The 14,896-nt window shown below is 43.8% G+C and overlaps 1 long non-coding RNA gene and 1 pseudogene across 1 annotated transcript; one reads left to right on the top strand and one right to left on the bottom strand.

Annotated features, from left to right (window-relative positions):
• Nucleotides 1-554: 554 nt before the first annotated feature.
• LOC147998638 (uncharacterized) lies at nt 555-6,464 on the bottom strand. Its single transcript, XR_015645862.1, has 2 exons — nt 6,234-6,464; nt 555-2,328 (listed from the first exon to the last, which is right to left on the bottom strand). It is a non-coding gene; the product is annotated as an uncharacterized LOC147998638 (long non-coding RNA).
• A 304-nt stretch (nt 6,465-6,768) lies between these two features.
• Hspd1-ps6 (heat shock protein family D (Hsp60) member 1, pseudogene 6) overlaps nt 6,769-14,896 on the top strand; it is a 95,614-nt pseudogene continuing 87,486 nt past the window's right edge.

Consider the following 14,896-nt stretch of genomic DNA (forward strand, 5'->3'; position numbering starts at 1 on the left):
TTCCTTTGGAAAGAAAAAGGAATGCCTCTTGTCGGGTACCAGTATTCTACAATTCTGTTTTATACTGATGTCTACCATTCTGTCAGATTGAGGCTACTACTCAATGTTGAAAACCGAAAAGAACTGGAAACGTAAGTTTCAAAAACTGGAAGACTGTATATATCACTGTCTGGAACGACTTTTCTAAAACCCCTGCGATATACATACTCGTTCACCTCTCACATCTTTTAATCATATCCGGGCCAGCCACACAGCAAGACGTCCTAAGGGCCCACAGCCTCGGAAGGTGAGCTCAGCTGTGCAGAGCAACCCCTTGGATTCAGATTTCCAGTGCTTTCAGGGCATCCTATGTTTTCCAACATTCTTACTGAAAAAGAGAAGCTAACAGCTCTTCATTAAGCACCTACCACAGGGCAGGCGTTTGCCTGAGTACTGTCCCTTAATCCTCATGTTGCCCTATGAGAAAAGCGGCTTTATTGCAGCTGAAAGATCCCACGCAGAGAGACCCTTACTCAAGTCTTGGGAAATCGCGGACCCCAGACACAGAGAGACCATTTTGGATGTAATAAGCAAAGGCGAGGTTTATTACGGAGACCTATTACAGAGATCTCCGGGCCGACACGTATCCCGCGCAGGAGACAGAGGTGTCGACCCCGAGAGGCTGGGAAAAAGAGTATTTAAAGGCAGAGGCTGTGAGCACCAGGGGATGGGGGATGTCAAAGGGGAATGCACCACAAGTTACAGGATTGTTTTATGGCTCCAGGAGATAAGGGGACGCCAGAAGGTTTTATGGCCCCCTGGTTCCTGGAACAGAGCTACTAAATCAGGAGAAGGGTAGGGTCTTCAGGTCCTCATTATTTTTAAACGTTTGTCAAAACTGATGGAGCATTTGTATTTGAAACACCTCTGGTTAGGCTTGGGCTGCCCGGTTTCCTGGAATGCTCTCTGTAGGACACAATGGCTGAAAAGCACAAGTAGGGGCTTATCAGGGTCTGGAGGACATCTGGTTAAAGTATGACTCTGAGTAAGCTGGGGGGACGTCTTTGGATGGTTTATGGGTCAGTCCTCGATAGCCTGAGCTGGTTCTTGCATTCCTTTTCTTTATCTTTATGGCCTGCTATTCCTGGCGGCAGGGCTTAGCCCTGAGTTTGTGGCTTTTGGGGCTAACTCTTTTAATTTTATATTTTTAAACCTAGAATTCGTATAATTTTCTTTTCATTCCCGTCTTCTCCTACTAAATAATTCTAATCTTAGAATTTTGATATCAAGTCTTATTTGGTCTCACCAGTTGTCCTAACTGACTGGTACTGTTGTCTCAGGACCATCAACCGCACAGCACCCACTCAATTTTTAACAAAAGCAATTAACCTGTTTGTCACGCAGGAGCCAAAAACTAAAACCAAGAAAATTATTAATAATGGCCCAGCTGTAGCAGAGAGTAGGGTAGTCATCCAGGGAGATCTACTAAACTAGCTCTCGAACTATCTCTGATGTGTTTTTCTGTCTGTCTGTCTTTTGTCTAACCTTTTTTTTAAGTTTATTTATGGAGTCTTTAATTACTCCTGAATGGTCTGTATAGAAGCAACATTTTTCTTTTAGTGTAGCACACAGATTCCTTCTTTAAGGAATATCAGGTCTGATCTTTTCTTATTTTGAAGGACTACCTCTGAGAGGGAAGTTAGGTATTCTTGGAGGTCAGCTAAAAAGTCTTTTACTCTTTTTATATCTGAGTCAATGGCAGTTCTGAATTCTCTATAAGCCTTGTATTGTAGGGCAACAGCAGATGTCCTTGTGCTGCCCTTGTAGCACCTAGATAGCCCTAGCCCTAAGTAATTTTCAACTCCTTTTTTTTGTCTCTTACTAAGTCTTTAGCATCAGGATTCCAATCTGGACACTATCTGAACCTATACACCAAGGTCATGACTGTCTTTCAGAACTTTTAAACTTATATAGGTTGTGATCCCTGAGGCACAGTCCCAAGAAGTGTTAGGAGTACTAACATATGTAATGTTACATTATTTGTAATAGAAATCAAGCCTATCCCCACACCTATCTCGATGGAACCCAGGACAAACATGACTGAATTTCTCTCTAGGTCCCAGCTCTCAGCCCTAACAGCTAGTACACGGCTGGTGAGGGCTGAGAATTGACGGCTGTCAGGGTGGTCAGCAGCACCAGGTATGGTCCTTTCCAGCGAGGATCGAGTGTCTGGGCTCAGTGTAGCTGTTTCCGACCTGGAACTGATGGGATGTCTCAGGGGTCTCCGGGGCATAGGCTGCTGTCAGCTGTGAGCAGATTTCTTTCTGTATCACCTGTAGGTCTTTTAGCCTGGCACACAAATCATTATTACTATGACATGTTGGTTCAGTAACATCATCTAATACAGTCAGAGGAGCTGAGGCCCCATATAAGATCTCAAAGGGGGTAAGGCTGAATTTGGAAGGGGTATTTCTTGCTCTGAAGAGAGCAGGAGGGAAGGAGTGTCACCCAGTCTGTGCCAGTCTCCATGGTCAATTTGTTTAGGGTCTCTTTTAGAGTTCTGTTTATTTACTCTACCTGTCTTGAACTTTGAGGTCTGTAAATATAATGTAATTTCCAATCGACCTCTAAATATTTGGCCACACCCTGGCTTACCTTGGCAACGAAAGTAGGACCGTTGTCTGACCAGATTACCTTGGGCATTCCAGACCTGGGGAAGATTTCTTTCAGTATCTTCTTGATGATTGCAGAGGCCGTCTCTCGTTTGGTGAGGAAAGCTTCTGTCTATTTCTGAAAAAGTATCTACAAGCACTAGGAGATTATATTTTTCTGGTTTTATCTCAGTGAAGTTCACTTCGACTTTTCGTTAAACTCTCTAGGTCTCTTTGTCCTGTTTGTTAAGCATTTATTTATTGACGTATTTTATACTTTTTTATTGTCTCTCTTGGCTAAAATCTTAAAGTCTATTATATATATTTTAACTATTTGGACAAACTTCTTATCTCTTAAATGAGTCTATTTTTTTATTTGGCAAAGTGAGTCTTTTCTTTGTTCTCTGGGGAGTATAGCTTCCCCTCAAGTGTGCCATTGTCCTTTATCTTTTAAGCAATTTGGGCCTTTTCTAAGTGAGGCCATCCCTTAGTCCGATCCTAGTTCTCAGTGGCTGTTTCTTGTAGGCCTGTAACCAGGATAGGCTCCTGCATAGCCATTTCCCGAGCCACTTTATCTGTTTTGTTATTGTCCCATGTCACTGAATCACTTCCCTCCTGATATCCTGAGCAATGAATAGTACTCACAGTTGTTGGCTTCATCAGGGCATCTAAGAGATGGCAAAGATATCTGTGGCGCTGATGTGCTGGGGGGGTAGAGGTTCAGCCATCCCAGATGACATTGTGTTTTCCACCATGGCAGCACCCACTTATCTCTGACCTTTATTCATGAAGAGAACTGTTCCCGTCTGTGGACAAGGTCCTCGGCTTTCAGCAGGGGTCAATCAGCCAGTCGCACAGGTCTTTCCTCCACCCATGTGCTTCTGTCAGTGTTTGACACTCGTGCTGTGGTGGCTCCAGGTCTTTAGGCGTCTGAAGAGAGCAGGCAGAAGTGAGGGCCTTCCATCCATCTCTGGAACACTTTTTCTGGCCTCTAGTAGGATTCTGTCTTTCCTCGGTGGTAAAGAAGACCTGTAACAGTTACTAACAAGCATCTCAAATGGGATGGTGAGAAAACAAGAGAATCTTGAGAATAGAGGTCCACTGAAGAGGGCAAATAGCATTTAGTCACACAGCTAAGCCAGGAGGCTTTCTTGGGACAAAAAGACCTTGTGTCTGTGAAACAGAAAAGTGAGCAGAGGGGCAGTCTATCTGTTACCGGTTGTCTCTCTGGACTTAGATTTTCCCTTAAGGAGTACCTTCCTTTAGTGTCAGCTCAGTGGCTTTATCACTCAAGAGACCCATCCTCTAAATGGCACTAGGCTTTCAGTAACAACTAATAATAAAAGGATGGAGAGACGATAGAACCTGAGTGTTAGATACTAAGCAGCTGACAAAAGAATTGTAACCAGTTCACCTGGGGCTTCTTGTCTCTTATATCTAATAAAGAGATTGTTAATACTATAGTACCAACCTTTAATAAAAAAACTATAGCTCTCTCCATGTCTCTGAATATCAGGACTGTAGTAGTAGTCCTTTACCAAACTGTCTCAGTGGGCTAAGGGCCCATGGAAACGAAAACATTAATCCTGACCTCGGCCACAGCCAAAGCCTGAATTCTAAATTCAAACTGGCAAAACAAAACAAAGTTCTTTACAGTTTGTTGTAGATTCTTTGAAACTATTTTAGGGGCTTCTCTGCCCCCCAACCTGGGACATTTCTACCACAGGGGCAGGAACTGGCTGCTGTGGGGATAGGATCAAAGGCATTCTCCATGCTAATGATGACCAGTGAGAAAAGTAATTTAATGCTGGAGACTGGCTCCTCTCTTGGAATAGGGCCAGCAGATAAGGCAGGCTCCTTAAAGAACTTCTCTTAATGAGCACCCTCTTTCTGTGAGCAAGAGTTGAAGGTCTGGTCACTAAAAGCAGAAATTCCTTTCTTGTTCTTGTTTTTCTTAGAGTCCTCTCCCACCTCACTTTTAGCCTTTTTAGATCATTCTTCATGTAGCATTTCTAACACAGCCTGTCCCTTTTTTATAGCCTGTTGACAGCATTTCTGATCTTTTAGGCAGCTATGCACTAAGTGTCATACCGGCTGAAACTCCGCCTTTAAGATTCCTTGTTCCCAGGCAAAATTTAAATCTTCCCCAGCTTATCACAGCTGTCTACCGTGAGATTCCCAGAGATAGCGAACCAAGGTGTAGCAATTTACTAAAAAATCTCTCTATAGTGTTTCTTTTTATCTTAAGCCTTTTCCTTTTAAACAGCTCCTGAAGAGCCAGAAAAATTGGGTGAGACTTGAGAAGTCCCCATGCTCGCTGCAGCAGCTCCGCAGCTAATTTCGCTCCCCCCTACTGTGTGCTGCGAGCACAAGCACAGATAAAACACTATGTTTTAAAAATTAACGTTGGCTATCAACCAACACACTGCCACTAGAGCGGGGTCCATAAAATTAAGTTTCTTACTCACTATACTTGTTTCATACCGGAGGCCTAATCTGGGGAACTTTTTTATTTATGAGAGGTTTTGTCCTCAAGGTTTTTGTTAATGTCTGTTTACACAACTGTTAACAGCAGCTAGGCTGATCAAGGGGAGTAAAGGGAGGGGCCTCTCTCCTTGGGGAGGAGGCTCAAGAGAGAAAGACAAAACTCCCTGGCAGAAAACAATTTCTCTCAAGCAAATTATTTTTAACTCTTAACTTAAGCACCAAGAGGACCAAGTAAAACTCTTTGACGAACAAAGCAAACAGTTTCATGATTTTAAACACAGTCATCAGTCCAAGATTTTAAACACAGTCGTCAGTCCAAATTCGAACACAGTCGTCAGTCCAAAATTCAAAAACGAAACAAAAGCCAAAAAGACACTCGACAATACCACAGAAAACAAGCCAGACAAACAAGACCAAGACAAAGCATCTTATAACCAACTTTCACAGATGTCTGGTACCTTCAGTACGTGGCCCAAACTGCAGCTTAACCTTAGCTGCTTTTGGGATGAGATGGACCATCTGATTCCACCTCCCAACAGGATTCCAGAGTGTCCTCTTGTCCTAACGACTAAGCACACTTGTCCGTGCCTATATTTAAATAGGCAGCCGAACTCGACCTCTGACGGAGTGGGATTCCTCGTCCACTCCCGCCTAGGTAAAAGGAGCATTCCATCTCCTTTGTTCCAGAAAACCAGAGTCAGGTCCTCCTGACTGTCCATAGCCGGGCTCTCCCGACTGTTCTCCGCCCGTGGAACGTCTTCCAGGGGCTGCAGCCTTGCGGGCCCGGGGCGTCCCCCCTTCCGCAGCCAGGGGGTCCTCACGGACCACAAAGGCAGCTGCACTGAGTGGGGATACACATCCACTCTCCTACAGGGCAGGAATACACATCCACCCTCTTACCACAGGGCAGGAATACACATCCACCCTCTTAGCACAAGGCAGGAACACCCATCTGCCCTCTTAACACAGGGCAGGAATACCCATCTGCCCTCTTAACACTGACCAGTACTAAGACACACATATATACACACACGGCGGAACCAAAACAGAGACAGACACAGACTGACAATTGCGGCGCCGCTCACACAGAAACACTCAGACAAACATCCAACTCACCTCCAAGGGGTCTTCGGAGTCTGGGGTAGTCGCGCAGATCCCGGACGAGCCCCCATAAATATGAAAGATCCCACGCAGAGAGACCCTTACTCAAGTCTTGGGAAATCGCGGACCCCAGACACAGAGAGACCATTTTGGATGTAATAAGCAAAGGCGAGGTTTATTACGGAGACCTATTACAGAGATCTCCGGGCCGACACGTATCCCGCGCAGGAGACAGAGGTGTCGACCCCGAGAGGCTGGGAAAAAGAGTATTTAAAGGCAGAGGCTGTGAGCACCAGGGGATGGGGGATGTCAAAGGGGAATGCACCACAAGTTACAGGATTGTTTTATGGCTCCAGGAGATAAGGGGACGCCAGAAGGTTTTATGGCCCCCTGGTTCCTGGAACAGAGCTACTAAATCAGGAGAAGGGTAGGGTCTTCAGGTCCTCATTATTTTTAAACGTTTGTCAAAACTGATGGAGCATTTGTATTTGAAACACCTCTGGTTAGGCTTGGGCTGCCCGGTTTCCTGGAATGCTCTCTGTAGGACACAATGGCTGAAAAGCACAAGTAGGGGCTTATCAGGGTCTGGAGGACATCTGGTTAAAGTATGACTCTGAGTAAGCTGGGGGGACGTCTTTGGATGGTTTATGGGTCAGTCCTCGATAGCCTGAGCTGGTTCTTGCATTCCTTTTCTTTATCTTTATGGCCTGCTATTCCTGGCGGCAGGGCTTAGCCCTGAGTTTGTGGCTTTTGGGGCTAACTCTTTTAATTTTATATTTTTAAACCTAGAATTCGTATAATTTTCTTTTCACAGCTTCATAACTTAAGGATAGGTGACTGACCCTGCTCGGTGAGCCTCGCATGAACTATGACCTTGGATCTATTTGCTTGCTAAGCACCTGGGACTTCCACCAAAACCCCACCTAATGAACACCTTGTAACATACTTTTGCTTCTATGGTATTTTCATCTGGTTTATAAAATTTTGAGTTAAATAAATTTTCAACTAGGGGTCTCTTCTTGAATTTACACTTTTTGGACTATATCTTAAGGCCTTTTTATCCTAGAGAGAGTTTTCTTCCATTTTAGTAAGTTTTACATTGTTTTAAAATGTATTTCTAGGGTCATTATAACCTGATTTAAGAACCTTTATAAATAGTATCCTTAACATCTTTAAAACAGGATAGCAAAAGTTTGAGCAGGGCTTAGCTGGCCAGGTTTCCTGCTCCCTGTGGATTTTACTGAAATCACTGAGTAGCATACAATTGGCTGATTGGTCGACATGAGGAGTCCAGGGACAGCTACCCCCAGATCTGGGTCCTCAGACTTGGAAAGCTGGGCTCATGTAGGCTTGCCAACTGAAGCATGGCACTGACCTCTTGCCCATGGTGGACTAGTAGTTATCAGACTCTTAGTCCCAGGGAGAATGTCCCAAGATGGGTAAGTTGGAGCCACTGTGATGAAAATTGATTTAGTGTTGTTCCTGCTGTGTTGTGTGGTTCGGGGAAGGACTATATACTTCATTTCTAGATGGATAAGAGTATATGCTGGCCAGAGTGTCCCATCCATCGTAGTAGAAAAGGCATGGCATAAAACCTACACAATTCTTATATGTTTGGTTGTGAGCCTAGCCTTTAATGACTGAGCCATGTCTCCAGCCCAAAAGGTTGGAATACCCAAAATACAATTCACAGACTACATGAAACTAAGGAAGACAAAACTGTAGATGCTTTAGTCTTTCTTAGAAGGGGGAACAAAATACTCCAGAGAGGAAATATGGAGACAAAGTGTGGGGCAGAGACTGAAGGAAAGGCCATCCAGAGACTGCCCCATCTGGGAATCCATCCCATATACAGACACTGTTGCAGATGCCAAGAAGTTCTTGCTCAGGAGATATAGCTGTCTCCTGAGAGGCTCTGCCAGAGCCTGACAAATACATAGGCAGATACTTGCAGCCAACCATTGGACTGAGCATGGGATTCCAATGGAGGACTTAGACAAAAGATTGAAGGAGCTTAAGGGGTTTGCAACCCCATAAAAAGAACAACAATATCAACCAACCAGACCCCCAAGAGCTCCCAAGGAATAAGCCACCAACCAAAGAGTACACATGGAGGGACCCATAACTCCAGCCTCATATGTAGCAAAGGATGATCTTGTTGAGCATCAGTGAGAGGAGAGGCCCCTGGTCCTGTGAAGACTCAATGTCCCAGTGTAGGGGAATGCCAGGGCAGGAAGGCAGGAGGGAGGGAGTGGGTGGGGGAACACCCTCATAGAAACAGGGGGAGGGGAGATGGGATTGGGGGTTTCTGGAGGGGAAACCGGGAGAGGGAACAACATTTGAAATGTAAATAAAGAGACTATCCAAAACAAAAAGACACAGTTCATAGTCAGGCACTTTGAGTAACACCAGCAAAGAAGTAGTGCCAGAAGTACAGTGGGCCCATAAGCCTCAAGGCCCTCCATCCCAAGTGTCTCTCCCAGTCAGTCACGCCTCCTGCCCCAAAGATTCCATAACCAGGCCAGAAACATTAGCATCCGGGACTATAAACATGAGACACATGAGCCTGAGGTGAGGGGAAGAGAGCATCGCATTCAAACCATATTCCAAAGCATCATTTTGGGATCAACCTGTTGATGTATAAAACATTTATTTTGGGGAGGCCATCATATACTACAAACTTTAAGCTCATCTATTTTAGACCATGCTATAAAGCTTTATTGGAGGTTTAACCTAATTATAAACTTATTAGATTTTTCAATGATGCAACAAAACAAGGGAAATTTGAAAATGAGCACATCATGATAAAATGTTCTCCACAGCTTGGATGATGTCACAGCATTCACAAAAGCCTTAGAGGTATAGGGACCTAATTTCATTCCCTTAAACTCAAATGAATGCACAGTAGTGTGGGAGCAGGATGCCCTTGGAAACCCATTGCTAGAGAGGTAGAGACAAGGCAAGCCCCAAGGCTCAATGGCTTTCCTGAGTGCTAAGGCAATAAAAGACCATGTGTCCAAGGAAGTCGGTGTCACTCATCCAACCTCCACACACATGTGCACATGCACATGTAAAAATACACATATGTGCAAATATATATATATATATATATATATATATATATATATATATGCATCCATACTGAAAATTGTTCTCCAGCACATGCTTTTAATCCCAGCAGTTAGGAGACAGAGGCAGGTGGATTTCTTGAGTTTGAGGCCAACCTGGTCTACAGAGTGAGTTCTGGGGAAAACAGGGCTACACCCTCTCTCAAAAACAAAACAAAACAAAACAAAACAAACAAAAATAAAAAAAACCCAACAAACCTAAAAGTTCTCCAACTTCCAAACTTGGTTCCGTTTGAATAAACAGAAAATGAGAAATTTTCATTCTGTTGAATCTAAGGACTTTAGTCCTAGTTTGCTTGTTTTCTGTTTTATAGTCTAGAGCAGTGACTTACAGATAAAATAATAGTCTGATATGACTCCTTATATAGAATTTCCTAATATACTTGATCTAAGAAACACTGAGGTAATTTAAGGGAATAAAAACTTACTGCTGTAATGACAGAGACTGCTGCCCTAGCACAAAGGTTGGTTCTCATCCTTTCCATAGTCTAGGACCTGCACATGTATATGATGGTGTAGGTCACAGCCTCATAGGCTGGCTGCTTCTTTGTAAGTTAAAGCAGCTTTCTTTGCTATTACCTATGCCCGCTCTTACCTGACTGTGTAGTGTTGTATCTGACCCACAAAGTGAAAAGCATTTACTGTCTGACCCTGAACGGAAAGACCATGTTGACCTTGTTCTAGGCTATGATTTCCCAAGATTTCTGTCTTGTTAACCCTGATGCAGGACCAATATCTCTCCAAAGAGCAGAAATAGAAAGCCACCTGATCCTGACTTCCGGAGAAATTGGGAGTTCTTCAACTTATTAATAACCTGACCCAAAAGCAATTCTCTAAGAACACTGGTTTCTGAATAACCATACAGAAGCCCTGTCCTAAATTGTTACATGAAAGGGAAACCTACCTACCATCAATAAAGTTGTTCTGTTTTCTTTATTAACATCATGAACTCTCATTCTACCTGAGTCCTGTTTTTTTCACAATCTGAGCCACTAATAAAACAGATAAGTTTAGCATTATAAAAAAATGATCAAAAGTAAGTCATAAAATCTGTATTTTTTTATAAATGGAGCATAGCATTAGCAATGAGAATGAAGTAGACAATGTCTACCTGATTCATTATTTAATACTCCAAGTAGAGTATTAGAGGAGCCTCTTACTACATTTCTGGGAAATTGTTTCTAGAATGAGGAAGCGATGAAACACAGAAATGTAAACAAGCTTTACTCTGAAAACCATCTCATAGAGCAGACATATAATTTGCCTCTCCGGACTTGGTAACTAGAGACCAAGCAAAAACCAAAGAGGCATTGCTATGGTATTGGAAGCATATGAACCCTTTAGCCTCAGTGTCTTTATGGTCAACCTTCTCATCCTTTGTGCATGTTTACATAAGACCCTGGAGGCTGCATCCCATATGGCTAACTAGAATGATTCTGGCAAAGCAAAAAACACAATATTAAAACAGACACAGAAGGAACACCCATTCAGAGCCTGCCCCACATGTGGCCCATGCATATACAGCCACCCAATTAGACAAGATGGATGAAGCAAAGAAGTGCAGGCCGACAGGAGCCGGATGTAGATCGCTCCTGAGAGACACAGCCAGAATACAGCAAATACAGAGGCGTATGCCAGCAGCAAACCACTGAACTGAGAATAGGACCCCCGTTGAAGGAATCAGAGAAAGAACTGGAAGAGCTTGAAGGGGCTCGAGACCCCATATGTACAACAATGTCAAGCAACCAGAGCTTCCAGGGACTAAGCCACTACCTAAAGACTATACATGGACTGACCCTGGACTCTGACCTCATAGGTAGCAATGAATATCCTAGTAAGAGCACCCGTGGAAGGGGAAGCCCTGGGTCCTGCCAAGACTGAACCCCCAGTGAACGTGATTGTTGGGGGGAGGGGAACACCCATAGAGAAGGGGAGGGGGAGGGGCTAGGGGGATGTTTGCCCTGAAACCGGGAAAGGGAATAACACTCGAAATGTATATAAGAAATACTCAAGTTAATTAAAAAAAAAAACACAATACTTTGATCGGTTGCCCAAACAGATTTTAAAACTCATCTCCAAAAGGTTGCTAAGATAGCGTGGATTCCGTACTTCCTTGAGCTCTCTGTGTTTTACTTACAAAAGTGTAATACATTTATCCGATGGTACATTGTTCCGTTGGGGGACTGAAAAACATCAGGCAGCCGAACACATAAACAGATCTGCAGGAAGCCACCATCAAGTCACGCCGGTGAACTAGGATCGAGGGCCACAAATAGAACTTGAATGCTTGGTCAGTAAGTCGGTCAGTCTGGACATCCTTGTGAGCCACAGACTCCGTTCTTTGTGCCTTTATTGTTAGCCTTGTACACCATTGCCTTGAATGCCATATTTAGACATCCTTCCTAATTAATGTCTTTTTCAAGCCCGTATCAAAAGCCATTGGGTTTTGATTAGCCCACAAAGGAAGGTTTCACTCCTGGGCTCATAGTTTTCTGTCTCCTTAGCATTTAATTGAGCGAAGAATAATGGCTGCCCTGAAGAGAAGCTTGTGAATTACATTGAGAGGCTGTTGCCTTTTTAGTCTCTGGAAACTTCTGCAATGTTAAATAGTCCTTAGTAAATTTAAGCCCAAAACTATAGAGCAAACCGATATATTTGGACACGTCTTAAGCTTAGGATTTTTGAGCAGCTGGCTCAGGGTGAGGACGCAGATGTGCTTGACTTCTCCAGCGAAATCTTCAGTGTTTCCATGCTGTACCTGTCACTATGTTGACAGAATAAAAACTCGTTCCTTCTTCTAGAAATTAAATTTCTATTTTTATAAACCACACTCCACTGTCAAGATACAATGCCTACAGTAGGGGTGTGTGCGTGTGTGTGTGTGTGTGTGTGTGTGTATACTTCTGGTTCTATACAATTATAACTAAACTTGCTTATGTGTCACACAGAGTGACAGGAGTGATGGGTCTTGCATTACGTTTTAATTCATTGTGTTGGCTCCCTCACCTACTAACAAAGTAAGAGACCACTTATCCCTGAAGCCCACAGGAAGAGTAGCCTTGAGAGCAGGGAAGATACTAAAATGCTAATGTGTAAGCATGAAACCGTGAGTTCTAGCCCCAGTAGTCATGTTTTTAAAACAATGGGGTGCTGGAAAGATGGCTCAGGGGTTAAAGGAATACACTGCTCTCACAGCAGACCCCAGTTTGATTCCCAGCCCCCACATCAGGTGGTTCATGGCCACCTGCAACTCCAGCTCCAGAGACCTATTAACCCCTTCTTCTGTCCTTTGTAGGCACTGTGCTTACATGCGCCTGTCCCAACACACACATATACTACATATTAAAATGATAAAATTAAGTCTTTTTATTTTATTTATTCACTTTACATCCCCTTCCAGTCCCTCTTCCCCCTCTCTTTCTCCTCTGAGAAAATGGAGGTTCCCCCCGGATATCCTCCCACCCTGGCACATCAAGTCTCTGCAGGGCTAGGCACCCCCTCTCCCACTAAAGCCAGACAAGACAGATGAGTTAGGGGAACAGGTTCCATAGACAGGCAATGGTATTAGGGAAAGTCACCACTGCAGTTGTTACAGACCCATATGAAGACCAAGATGCTCATCGCTAAACATGTGTGAGGGGCCTAGGTTCAGAAGTGTATGCTCTTTGGTTAGTGGTTCAGTCACTGAGAGGCCCAAGGGTACAGGTTAGTTGGCCCTGTTGGTCTTTCTGTGGAGTTCCTATCCCCTTGAGGGCCCTCAGTCCTTCTTCCAGCTCTTCCATAAGAGTCAACAAGCTCCATCCACTGTTTAGCTGTGGGTCTCTGCATCTGCCTGAGTCAGATGCTGGGTGGAACCTCTCAGAGAACAGCTATGCTAAGCTTCTGTCTACAAGAAGAATGGAGTATCATTAATCATGTCTATGATTGGTGCTTAGGATAGGACTCTACTTGGGCTGGTTATTGCTTGACCATTCCCTCAGTCTCTGCTCCATGCCCTGCGCCAGCATTTCTTGAAGATAGGTTGCTCCCTCCTCTGCCCCTGTATTTCTTATAGGCAGGATAAATTTTGGATTGAAAGTATTGTAGGAGGGTTGGTGTCCCTGTGATCCCCTGGGGTTCCTGCCTGGCTACAGGAGGCAGCCTCTTCAGGTTCCATATCCCCACTGTTGTGAGACTCAGCTAAGATCACCCCATTGATTCTTGGGAGCCTCCCTTATCCCACGTCTCTGCCACGTCCTTGAGATATCCCACACACACACACCTCCACACCCTGCCAGCTGCAGATTTCCATTCATTCTCATAGCCATCTGGCCATCTCCCCAGTCTCTCTCCATACCTGATCCTGACACCCCCCCATCTTCCTCCCCATTCTTTTTCCCTCCCACTTCTCCCTCTCCTTCTGCCTCCTATGACTAATTTATTCTCCCCTCCAAGTGAGATTCAAGCATTCTTGCTTGGGCCTTTCTTCTTGTTTAGCTTCTTTGAATCTGTGGAGTATAGCATAGGTATTCTATATTTTATAGCTAATATGTCCAAGTGAGTACATACCACATGTTGCATGTATCTTTAGCTACCCCCACCTTAGGCTTCCTAGAATGCACAGATAAAAGACACACACAGTTGTTCATTTTCAAATACACTGGAAGAGGGTATCAGATTCCATTAAAGATGGTTTGAAGCCCCATGTGGTTGATGGGATTTAAGGTCAAAACCCCTGGAAGAGCACTCAGTGCTCTTAACCACTGAGCCATCTCTCCAGCCCTAAAACTTTAATACCCATGATACATCTAGTCCTAGCTAAACATCCTTGTGGAGTGGCCACAGACTACCACCTCTTTTCCTTCAGGGACCCAGAAGTCCCATTTATTCCTTCTATCCAGCAATTGGCTCATGACTTCTTTACTAACAGATCAAGAACCAATTGGGAAACAGGACCTTAGCATCAAAACCACCCCTACAACCATGACTATTCTTTGGGTCTAAGTTACCTCATTCAGGATGGTATTCTCCAGTTTCATCCATTTGCCTGCAAAATTCATGATGTTTTTGTTTTTAATAGCTGAATAGCATTCCATTGTATAAATGAACCATATTTTCTTTATCTGTTCTTCAGTTGAGGGACATCTAGGTTGTTTCCAGTTTCTGACCATTACAAGTAAAGCCGCTGTGAGCATAGCTGAGTAAAAGAAACATCCTTATTTAAAAAAAAAAAAAAGCTAAGTGCCTAAGGACTAACACTCAAGGTTGTTCTCTGACTTCCAAGTACACAAAAACATACATGCATAGGTATCCACACACATATGTGTACCTGCACACACAAACAAAGAGAAACAAAAGGAAATTATAGCATCAGGACAGATGCATGTTTCTATAGAAAATCTACATAGATCATAAATATGTAAAAATTAAGATGTTCATAAGTTTGACAGTGTGCTGGTTAGCTTTTATGTCAACTTGACACAAGGTAGGGTCATCTGAAAAGACTTGATTAAGAAAACGCCTTCATAAGACTGGCCTACAGGTCAGTCTATATGGTGTTTTCTTGGTTGA

Source organism: Rattus norvegicus, chromosome 20, assembly GCF_021556685.1.
Source record: "Rattus norvegicus strain SHRSP/BbbUtx chromosome 20, alternate assembly SHRSP_T2T, whole genome shotgun sequence".
Classification (NCBI taxonomy): domain Eukaryota; kingdom Metazoa; phylum Chordata; class Mammalia; order Rodentia; family Muridae; genus Rattus; species Rattus norvegicus.